Source organism: Paramormyrops kingsleyae, chromosome 4, assembly GCF_048594095.1.
Source record: "Paramormyrops kingsleyae isolate MSU_618 chromosome 4, PKINGS_0.4, whole genome shotgun sequence".
In the NCBI taxonomy this organism is placed as follows: domain Eukaryota; kingdom Metazoa; phylum Chordata; class Actinopteri; order Osteoglossiformes; family Mormyridae; genus Paramormyrops; species Paramormyrops kingsleyae.
The window spans coordinates 4,557,401-4,569,531 of NC_132800.1; the positions used below are offsets into that span (position 1 = coordinate 4,557,401).

Here is a 12,131-nt window from a genome sequence, read left to right on the forward strand (position 1 = left end):
TTTACTGTGTTTAGCAGGTGCTTTTTCCCGCAGTGACTTATAAGTGAGACATGCAGCACATTACAAACACATGGCTGCCAACTAGGGAGTCGACTGAGCATAAGTGCAGCTAGGCTGAGCTTCCAGTGAAGGTTCAGGTACAAGTGTATGCAGTACTGGGGCAAGAGCTGTACAGACATCATTCAAGCAAAGCAAGAACCTCATAATGCAGCTACTCAGATCAACAGGCAAAGACTTTTAATATCTACCATTTAAAACAATGCTAAGTTTCCCAACCCTCCAGCAAACTGGCCACTGTCTCGCAAATTGACTGGAAATCAGCTGCGTTCAAAGGACCGAATGTGACAAATACGAACAGCAGAGAGTATGGGCCCCCTCTTGACTTAAACAGTTTGAGCCATTTTATTTACTGGCCAAGATGCTCACATGAATTTTTCCCCAGACCCACAAAAGAGGAAGCGATATTGATGTCTTGGGGTAATTATGCTTCTTTCAAAGCTGTTTGGAGTCAACTGGAGGAGAAGAGCTGGACCTTAAGAGGTCCCTTAATTGACCGATTCCACTCAGCGATCAATAAACAGCAGGTAGCACAGGGGGCTGCGTGCAGCGACGGTCTCGGGGTCAAAACTGGGGGGAGGAGGGGAGGGTCCTATTTCAAATGCACAGCTACCAGTAGATATTAATTTAACTCAGTAAGTATTTATTAAACAAAAGGCGTCTAGCAGAAATATCCAGAAGCTTGACAACTTATCTGGAGCAGGGAAGCAGGATCCAGAGCCGAGGAATCGGGTAAACTAGGGATTTATTTGGAGAATCACAAGAAACATGAGGCAACACCAAAGACAGATGTCAATGACCACACTGGGGAAACATACTTAATGCAGACTTAAATACACCAGACTAATTAGACACAACTAGAAATGGCTGGCAACGCAGGGATGCCACACAGGGTATATGAGGGGGCATGGCACACGGGAGGATCGGACGATCGGGGCAGGACACAACTAGGACCTGACCAGATCAGAGTCATTAAGTTAAAGTTACTCAAATGGTGAAAATATTGTAAATTTATTTGGTAGCAAAGAATATTTAATGTAGCTTTAGTAGATATTAACTGAGTACTGTAACTTGCAAATGTAGAAAATTTCAGTGTGTTCACTGGTAGTGTTAGTCAAGAGAGGGAGAGACCAATAGTGGAACGGAGATAGACAATCAAAGCAAAAGAAAGGATGAAAGAGTGGAATATACACAAATTTTGCAGATGGATTGGCAATGTTTATTTGAGGATGCAGTGGGACCATTAAAGGCAAACTGAAAAGAGCTGTTTCCTGATATGTGGGGGAGATTCTCATGCTGCCCCCTCATTACAAGCCTTTGGTTCTGCCACTCAGGTACGTCTGACTAGTGCACGGCATTCTGGGAGCTAAATGAGGTGGCCTCGAAGAATCCGGATCAGAGCCATCATCCTGTTAGAGCCATTTTATTAATAACTTTTTATTACTCCCGGCAGCTTAAAGCCGTGAGAGCGTACGGGTCCCGCTACCCTGATACACAGCCAATAAAATTCATATTCTATCTTATTTTCCTCAAAACAACATAATCTCAGGTCTTGACTGAATAAATAACGGTACTTTGGTCTGCGACTCCTATGTTTTTAAATTTAATTACATTGGGGGCCTCGTACAATGAAGCATTTGCTCCTGACAGATCAGCATTTTTTAAAATTTGCCAGTATGAGAAGTGATTGAAGACTCCCCACGTGATCCTGACACACTCATACATATTTAATGAGGTAAATGATATCCCACATTGCTGTCACAATTTGACTGGGCGAATCCGGCACACAGGATGAAATGCTTTTTTTCGTTTTGAAGTTATGGTAAGGTCGCCACTACTTCTCCAACCAAACCACCAGGGGACGCTCTGATGTTTACCTTCATGTCTCATTGCCGATACAGGAGGATGTACTCAGTTCAGAGTAAAGTTTTCTCTCTTGCTGTACTTACAGTATAAGTGTTTTCTTACTGGAAAAACTTTAACATGTAGGCTGCCCATGGGGCATAACAGAGTCAGAGACAGAGGAGACTCCTTAGTAACCAAAAACAGGTCTTTGTTTTTGTTAACTGAGGCCTAGATGGCTTGTAATGTGTCTGACCTGTGGGGTACCACAACGATGAGACTTGGACCTCCAGGGTCTGAATCCCCAATCGCATGTCCAACAGGCTTGCTAACGAGGCTTCTGGGTTCGTTACTTACCAGGACAACTTCCCCCTGAAAGCCTACTGCAGTAAGATAAGCACAGGGACAGAATGAGAAATCCTGACAAGTGGAACTGAACAAGTGGAAGAACCCAACAGGATGGGGTCCATTTGAGCATCAGACTTGCTAGTGGGCTGAGTATTTCCAGCAGAATTTGTCGACAGCTCTAAAAAAAACATGAGGTGCAAGCGAATATAACAGTGTTTTTTATTTTTTTTCCTATTGAGCAAGATAAATTGTTTCAATTTCCTCTGCAGAAGCACGACTTAGAAAGCTGCTGAAATATATCACGTGTAGGTATAAAGGCAAGTTACAGAGAGAAAGTTTTTGCTCTCCAGATTGAGCTCAAGTGCATTCATTCCCAAGATGATACCACAAAACCAGCCCTTTTAAAAAAAATATTCAATTTCACAGATTGACTGTTGCCTTGCATGTGAAGAGACTGTTTCAGCTCATAATATGTCAGACAGAATGGGTTATTTTCCCTAAATCTGTCACAAGCTGTGAATGTATTCCTCTTGCATAATTCCAGCGCTTACCATCAGAGGATTCCTAGCCGGCACGGACGGGGAGCGGAGAGCGCTGTCTCAGTCCCACTGTAGGAAGTCACTTGGGTGCTGCTTGCGACACTTCAGGCCCGGATGAGGATGTGCTGATTTGTGCTGATTTGGTTCTAGGCTGAATTAATGACAGGAGATACATTGAACATGGGTGGCATGGTGGCGTGGTGGTTGGCACTGCTGCCTTACAGCAAGAAGATCCTGGGTTTGGTCCCGAGTTCCTGCCTGTGCCCATTGTTCCCAGGGTAGGCTCTGGTCCCCCCTGCGGTCCCAGTTGGGGATGATGGATGGATACACTGAACACATCGTAGAACTCCAGAATGGAGATTCCTCTTACAGAGGAGAGAGTCAGGGGAATTAAAGTTGTAGTATCTCCATCGAAACATGCAGTTGTAAATAAAAAACAAACACTGTGGATCACATTTACTGTGAATTTATTACGTTTTTGTGTGCACTTTTTGAAAAGAGGAGAGGAGAGGCAACAGAGGGCAAAAAGTATCTATCACTCCTAGTTTAAAAAAAAATCACCCCTCCCTTGGTTATTCCAGTGATTTTATACCTCTGTTGGGGGCTGTTGGGTGGGCTATGGTAGCAGAGATCAACTACCGGAAGAATCAACCTGAGAATTCATGGTCCCAGTACTCATCTACTTAGAAATAAATGAGAAATGTCTTGATCAAAACCCAGTATTACATCAATATCCCTGTGAAGGCGATAGCCTCTCTGGGGGGGTTGGGGGAACCCTGAAAATGAATTGAAACAGATATGCTGTTTATGACACACCGTGTTGGGTTGTCCCTGTCTACTGGGGACAATGAAGGAGGTGACAGAGGCTAGAATCCCAGGTCACTCTGTTATGGTGGCCTGTTGATGCCTTTGTTCAGAAAAGCCTGGAAAAGGTGGTATGTTTTCATTCAAAGAAGCTTGGACCAGACGACATAGAGAATCTCTTTTTATTACAAGAACTGTGACATCATTACTCAGGCCACTCTCTTGTTCTCTATGGACTAGCACTGTGACATAGATCGACATTGTTCTGCTTTTGTGAAAGACCAAATGAAGACCGTTTGGTTAATCACACAGTTATCCTGTTTAACATACAGGCAGCATCAGTGCTTACAGTCACTCATGATCAAACCACACGTCTATGTGGGGCTCCTGAGGTTTGGGGCCCCCTGTTGGGCACAAACAGTCACTACACCAAATAAACATGTTCCTTATTTAGAATATGCTGAAGCAGTGTGTTCTGCTAAGCGGCTAGCCAGCTAGAATCCTATGACTCTATAGAATAATTTAGTTTCTGAAACAACTGAGGAGGGTTGGGGGGGGCTTCTGAGTGGGGCCCCTACATATTGGTGTATAATCAGAGCCTCTCCTTTGAATCATGACAATGGGGTTAGGGTTAGGGTCCCCCCAGTCTCAGAGGCGCTGCTCAGAGTCAGATATACGGGGTCCAACTGTCCCCCCAGGCTCAGAGGCACTGCTCAGAGTCAGATATACGGAGTCCTACTGTCCCCCCAGGCACAGAAGTGCTGTTAAGAGTCAGAAGTACAGTGTCCTCCCACATACCCCCCACCCCACCCCACCCCACAGAGTCAGATATAAAGTGTCCTAAGCCCCCCTCTCCCACAGGCTCAGAGGTGCTGCTCAGAGTCAGCTATACAGAGGCCTACCTTGCCCCCAGGCTCAGATGCACCATTCAGAGATATACTCCTCTCACACCATTATTTGTCACAGTCATCTACCTTTAACCCCCCCCCCCCCCCCCAAGTCCTGCCCATATCATTGTTTTCTTATCTGACTTTATATTTGTCTCGAGATGCTGTGCTTTTTGGCAAAAATGGATAGTAAGCAGTTGTTTGATCTGTGGATCAGCCAAACTGTACGTTGGGATTCAAAGGGGCTCGCCAATAATGTCACAGGGGCAACGATGTGAATACAAAATCAAAAATGGAGACACTGAACTCACCATTGGGAATTCAGAACAGTTTAATGAAAACCAACTCATTGAAGGATAAATCAGGACCAGTGCCAGAGAGTTTGGGCAATTCCTGAGCATCAGATTTATCAGGAATTACAACTACTGCATATATATGACTTTTGCGTCCTAAAGATACAAACAATAATGAGCGTGCTAATGACAGAAACAATACAGATCTGAATGAAAGAAAAACTTACAATGCAAACACACAGCACAGACAGTATAAATACACAGCAAAGAGAGTACAAACACACAGTACAGACAGTGCAAACACAGTACAGACAATACAAACACACAGTACAGGCAGTGCAAACACAGTACAGACAATACAAACACACAGTACAGGCAGTGCAAACACACAGTACAGGCAGTGCAAACACACAGTACAGACAGTGGAAACACACAGTACAGACAGTGGAAACACAGTACAGACAATACAAACACACAGTACAGACAATACAAACACACAGTACAGACAATACAAATACACGGTACAGACAGTGCAAACACACAGAACAGACAATGCAAATAAAGGACAAGCAATGCAACCACATAGTACAGACAGCGCAAGGACCCTAAAGCCTCATTTCCACCAACACGGTGCTGGGCTTTGTCCCAGCGCGGCCCTGGTTCTGTGCATTTCCAAAAAGCCCAGAAATAACGGCTCCAGCACAGCACCACAGAGAAGTTGGGCTTCCAAATTGCTATATCAATGATGGAAAACAGCGAAAAATTAAGCCAGTGGTTAGTGGACGAAACAAATGCCCGAGTTAGCTACATGGTCATCAACTGTGATGCAACATTAATTAGAAAGCATGCACTGAAGTAAGGTATATGGAGAAATAGGGTCGCGATTGGAGGACGCAGGCTATCGCAGACACATACACCAAATAACAAACTAATTTTAAAAAGTTAAAAAGGATAAAAAAAAGAACCAAGATAAAGTGGTGGAGAAAGAAAACAACCATAATCCAGAATAAATTTGTACCTGCTGCACAACGTGCTTAGCGATAAGCTTCTTCATAGTACACACGTTTAATTTAGCTTTTTAAAAAAAAATCGACAATCTTGATGACAACACTGCATCTAGGGAAATTCAGTGAAGCCGACGGCACCCACAGAAGTCAGAGGAGGTAAACAAACGGATATACTTGCCGGTGTTTAGCTTGTGCAAACCTCCCACCATGTGTGCATCTTGCAGTTCAGCGTCTGACAACCTTGTGTTTCCCGTCTGGGTTTTTGATTCGCTGCTCGTTGGATGCCTGATTTAGTCCTTTTAAGGACTGCGAATAAAGAGCGTGTTCTCCCGGGCAAGCAAGTGTCTGTGTCTTTCTCTGCTCCCACGATGCCTCGGTCTGCCCAACGCCACAATATCATTCTGTCCTATGACTATGAATGTGACGATACATAAGTAAAAGGTGGGGTTCATTTTCGTGTGCTTTGATTTAATTTTCCCAAATTCATCTAAAGGTACCGACGCTCCTGAAGATACTGGTTCTACTTCATGTACCAGTGGAACTCCACAGTCATCACCATGTACTGTAGAAGGCCCGCTGTAGCCAGAAGAGGTAAAAGGAGGACACTTCATGCAGTACAGCCGCAGACAGCCTTTCGTGAATTGAATGTTTTTTCAGCACTGCTATGTTCTTCAGAGGGAAAAGGAAGCCAGAAAGACAGGAGCTGTTGGACTATTTTGAGCAATCAGATGAGTGATTCCTGGACCAGAGCAGAGCAATGACTGCCTGGTCAAAGAGGAAACACGACATCGGCTGTGCTGGGCATCATGGAGCAGATGGTTTCAGCTACGGAGAAAGAATAGTTAGGGCATGGCAAAGACTTGTCTAATTTATTGGGATGTAGCACTCTGGACTTTTCAATAAAGCGTTTTGTTTATAGCTTTGTCTTCATTTATCAATTGTGCACATAAAATGCTTTTGCTTTTAGAGAGCAGCTTTATTTTCAGCAATCACAGACTTAACACATCAATTTAAAATGTGTACACTCCAAGACATTTTCACTTTAATTTCTGGAACGCATCAATTTTCCTGGGCATTGAAGCAATCCATTAATATAGCTAGAACTTCACTTCCTTCTTGCTGGCCAGTCTCGGGTAAAACACTGAGGACTCCACGTTCAAATGCTCTTCACAAACAAGTCACAATTCTCTTCACAAATGTTGTGCAACACACACGTGAGCAGCATTATTTTTGTCATGTCCACTTTGCAGTCATTTCTCTTTGACAGACACCACCATCTTCCTTTATGCCTCCCAAGTTATATAAAGATAAGTTATATAAGCAATTCCAGTAACATGTATAAATGGGTATGAACATCCTAATACACCCTGGATTGGAAGCTGAAACACTGTAGCTACATACATGTTTTCTAAAGAGGCACATTGGTGACGTCTCTCACAGGATCTGAGTTATCATTCCCAACCAATTGGGCTCATGTGGAATACTTCATTAAGCTATGGTCCCACACGGATGCACAGAGAAGGACATTTTAAATGACAAGCAGTGCAGCGTCCTTCTTTTGGACAGAGAAAACTATGAAACAAAAACACTGTATGCTGTTTGTCATTAAATAATTTAAATCCACCTCTGTATCCCATTTATTTTACTGGTTCCCTGACAGTGTCTGACAGCATATACACTATATTGCCAAAAGTATTGGTGTGCAGTCATGTTGAAACTGGAAGGAGCCATCCCCAGACTGTTCCTACAAAGTTGGGAGCATGAAATTGGTTTCAAATGCTGCAGGACCTGTTCATTCAGGACCTGCCACTGCAGGTTCCATCGTACAAACTCAATTCGTGGGGTCTTTTACCATTTCTTATATGATCAGCCCCTTGGCGGTGCGTTTGAAGCTGTGTAAGAATTGGATATCCATAACATGCAATATCGCACGTCACCCTGCTCTGTAATATACTACAGCCATTTTTGCAAATCAGTACAAGTTGTCATTTGGCGCCGGTACCAGTTTTTATGTCAGTATAAAACCAACACCTTGAAGTACCACACTTTTGGACCTTCTTGGGGGGGGGAGCAGAGACATGGAAACATCAGAAGATCCCACACAGAAAATCCTGAGGCTAATTTTGACCACATTCAGGTTATTGCTGGACCTTGTAATTCTGCTATCAGCTTCGGGGCTGACCAGCAGTGACAGGGGGCTTCCCTGGACGTTTACATTAAAGGCAGGAAGCGTTCTGTGACAGAAGTGCTCAGCCTTAGGCGTCTCACGGGGCAGTTATTCACCATGCCGCAGCTGTAAAAGCCTTCACCAAACAGTCGTTTTAAAATGCATTAGAAAATGCTTTGGCTGCAGGAGCGACTGTCCCCACCGGCTTCTGCGCGACTGCAACATTGCATTTTGTTTACTGGCTGCAGCCACAAATTCAGAGGGGGGACCTCTCCTCCCTTCTTTTGTGTCTGTTTTGTTTTTTTTTCCCTCTTTCTTTTTTCCATCTTTACTGGGGACTTGAGAATGGCAGCCAATAAGGAGCAGAGTTTCCCCTCCGTCTCAGCCTCCCTGCCACTGAAAGTGATGCTGCGGGACACAGAGGGGAGGAGGGAGGGAGGCAGGGGGTTAGAGAGATACAGAGGGAGATAGAAAGAGGGAGTGAATGAGAGAGAGAGAGAGAGAGAGAGAGAGAGAGACGCAGCTGGGCAGGGGACTGCAAGCCACAGAGGTTATGCAGCAGTGAAGGGCTCCGTACCGCTCCGCACCTCTCAGCGTTTAAGGAGAGTCTCCCAGCTGGACACCGGTAAGTGACAAGCAAGTTTATCCCCACTTTCCCTTCGTCTTAAAGCCCGACGATTCTTCCGGGCACTTTGGGGAAGAATGCATATGGAGAGAGCAAATGCGGGCTGCCGCGAGTCTTAATATGGGGTTAAAACATGCATCTGTATACGGGAGTTATAGCATGTATGCGCTATGCACGCGCCTCGCACCTGCCTCTGCGGTCCGCACGAGATAAAACACACTGTGCCCCAGATATTGCATTTTAATGCTGGAGCATGCGTTAAACCGTATGCACAATTTAAAGATTTATATCGTTCTTAAAAGACCATATCACTCATTTGCCCAGTTGTATGCAGTAAATGGAAAATGTACACATAGGATGTAGGGTACCTCTCACTTTACAGTAATAGTATTTATTCAGTTATTAAGATGGAAATTGCATATTACTACCATCATCTGAGTGTGGGAAAAAAAACTCATTGGGAATCATGTGGAGTCTATATTTGCACGTTTTATAATCACTGGTAACTATGGCCTGTACCTCCTCACCACCTCCACCCCAAGTCTGTTATCGTTTTACCCACCCCCCCCATTTGATTCTGCTTTCTATGTACAGATAGGTGGAAACATCAAAATGGGTTTTCATTACCATCCTGTCCAGGGGTTGGGATGGAACTCCAGTGGTGGGGTTAGGGTTACACATGGACCATCCTGCAACATACGATTTCCACATGGCTGGCTTGCATTGTTTTAGTTATTAAAGAGGCGCATGCATGCAAAAGGCCAGAAGATGAGGGATCGTGCATATAAAATGCAGCACTGTACTGTAATGGGTCTTTCACGATAGGGGGAAGAAACTGGTTTGTCATGGGGATCTCTGTCAGAGTTTTCCGGGGCTGTGGAGCAGTGTGGCCGTGATCTGGGTGTTTAAACGCCCTGCCCCCCGTGTACACTGGACTGGTTCGGGTCGACATTAATATATAAGGGGCACCTTGCAACATAAATTACGCTAAATTTGCGCGGATGAATATCCCCGGCTCGGGGAAAATGCAAGCGCTGCAAACATGCGCATTATATGCTGTGGCTGGAGGGAGGGGATGAAAGGAGAAAAGGACTCAGCGCGTGTTGTGATGTGATGCCAGAGGTCCCTGTGGGACAGAGGGGACAGCTGCACGAGCGCAGTCCCGGGCTCGCGTGCCCCACAGTGGGATGGGGGATCGTTGAATGGACCTTTAACACATAATTATAATTTCATTTGAGGATCTGAAGGGGTTTTACAGTGCCTGTCTTGGTTTGTTTTTCATGCATCACTAGATTACGTGCAGTTAATATGACGTTGGCCATTTTAGTTGAAAATGATAAATGATGGACATGGATTGGATTCTGCACGTTCAACATCTGTACAATGCAATTATATATAGCATAAAATAAAGAAAATGAAAAATATATATTTGTTAAAATAAAAAAAGATATCTTACATAGTCTATATACATATTTTACTCATTGTGTATAATTGTTTAGACAGAAAAGGACTGTTTATTACCAAGATGTGGCAGTTTAATCAGTTTGAATCAATATTTGCAACAAACGGACAACAACAACTGAAACTGGCCAGCCAATCTAAGTGCCAGTTTGAGGAAAGTAAAACTAAGTCTTCCTTTAGATTGATTTAAATTGTCCATCCATTCATCCATCCATCCATCCATCCAATAACTTCCGCTTATCCGAGGTCAGGTCGCGGGGGCAGCAGTCTCAGCAGGGAAACCCAGACTTCCCTCTCCCCGGCCACTTCCTCCAGCTCCTCTAGGGGAATCTCGAGGCGTTCCCAGGCCAGCCGAGAGACATCGTCCCTCCAGCATGTCCTGGGTCTTCCCTGGAGGCTCCTCCCAGTGGGACATGCCTGGAACACCTCACCAGGGAGGCGTCCAGGAGGCATCCTAAGCAGATGCCCGAGCCACCTCATCTGGCTCCTCTCAATGCGGAGGAGCAGCGTCTCTAGTCTGAGTCCCTCCCGAATGACCGAGCTCCTCACCCTATCTCTAAGGGAGAGCCCAGCCACCCTGCGGAGGAAATTCATTTTGGCTGCTTGAATCTCGTTCTTTCGGTTACTACCCACAGCTCGTGACCATAGGTGAGGGTAGGAACGTAGAATGACTGGTAAATTGAGAGCTTTGCCTTTTGGATCAGCTCCTTCTTCACCATGACAGTCCGATGCAGCGCCCGCATCACTGTTGATGCCGCACCGATCCGCCTGTCGATCTCCCGCTCCATCCTTCCCTCACTCGTAAATAAGACCCTGAGATACTTAAACTCCTCCACTTGGGGAACGGCCTCCTCCTCGACCCGGAGAGATCACTCCACCCTTTTCCGGCTGAGGACCATGGTCTTGGATTTGGAGGTGCTGATTTTCATTCCAGCCGCTTCACACTCGGCTGTGAACTGCTCCAGTGACAGTCGAAAGTCACGGTCTGATGAGGCCACATCATCTACAAAAAGCAGAGAACTAATCCTGAGGTCACCAAACCGGACACCCATGCTCTGGCTACACCGAGAAATTCTGTCCATAAAGGTTATGAACAGAATCGGTGATAAAGAGCAGCCCTGGTGGAGTCCAAGCCTCACCAGGAACGAGTCCAACTTACTGCCGGCAATGCGGACCAAGCTCTTACACCGGTTGTACAGGGACCGAACAGCCCTTATAAGGCAGCCCGGCACCCCATATTCCCGGAGCACTCCCCACAGGACTCCCCACAGGATTCCCTGAGGGATGCGGTCGAATGCCTTCTCTAAGTCCACAAAGCACATGTACACTGTTTGGGCAAACTCCCACGCAACCTCCAGGACCCTGCCAAGAGTATAGAGCTGGTCCACTGTCCCACGGCCAGGGCGAAAACCACACTGCTCCTACTGACCCTCCTCTCCATCACCCCCGAATAGACCTTACCAGGGAGGCTGAGGAGTGTGATCCCCCTATAGTTGGAAAACACTCTCCGGTCCCCCTTCTTGAAGAGGGGGACCACCACCCCAGTCTGCCAATCCAGAGGCACTGCCCCCGATCTCCACGCGATGCTGCAGATGCGTGTCAACCAAGACAGCCCCGCAACATCCAGAGCCTAGAGGAACTCCGGGCGGATCTCATCCACCCCCCGGGCCCGGCCACCGAGGAGCTTTTTAACCACCTCAGCGACCTCTGCCCTAGAGATAGGCGAGTCCACCCCCAAGTCCCCAGACTCTACTTCCTCATTGGAAGGCGTGTCAGTGGGATTGAGGAGTCTTCTAAGTTTTCCTTTCACTGACCCATGACGTCCCGAGCTGAGGTCAGCAGTGCACCATCCCCATCATAAACAGTGTTGATGCTGCACTGCTTTCCCACCCTGAGACACCGGATGGTGGACCAGAATCTCCTCGAAGCCGTCCGGAAATCGTTCTCCATGGCCTCGCCAAACTCCTCCCATACCCGAGTTTTTCCCTCAGCGACCGCTGAAGCCGCGTTCCGCTTATCCCGCCGGTACTCATCAGCTGCTTCTGGAGTCCTACAGGCCAAAAAGGCCCAATAGGACTCCTTCTTCAGCTTGATGGCATCC

General features: G+C 46.1%; 1 long non-coding RNA gene across 1 annotated transcript in view; it reads left to right on the forward strand.

Moving 5' to 3' along the window:
* The first annotated feature begins 8,313 nt into the window (after positions 1-8,313).
* LOC111850888 (uncharacterized) overlaps positions 8,314-12,131 on the forward strand; it is a 92,005-nt gene continuing 88,187 nt past the window's right edge. The window contains exon 1 of the long non-coding RNA XR_011990184.1: positions 8,314-8,569. This is a non-coding gene — a long non-coding RNA (uncharacterized lncRNA). The remainder of the gene's footprint in view (positions 8,570-12,131) is intronic.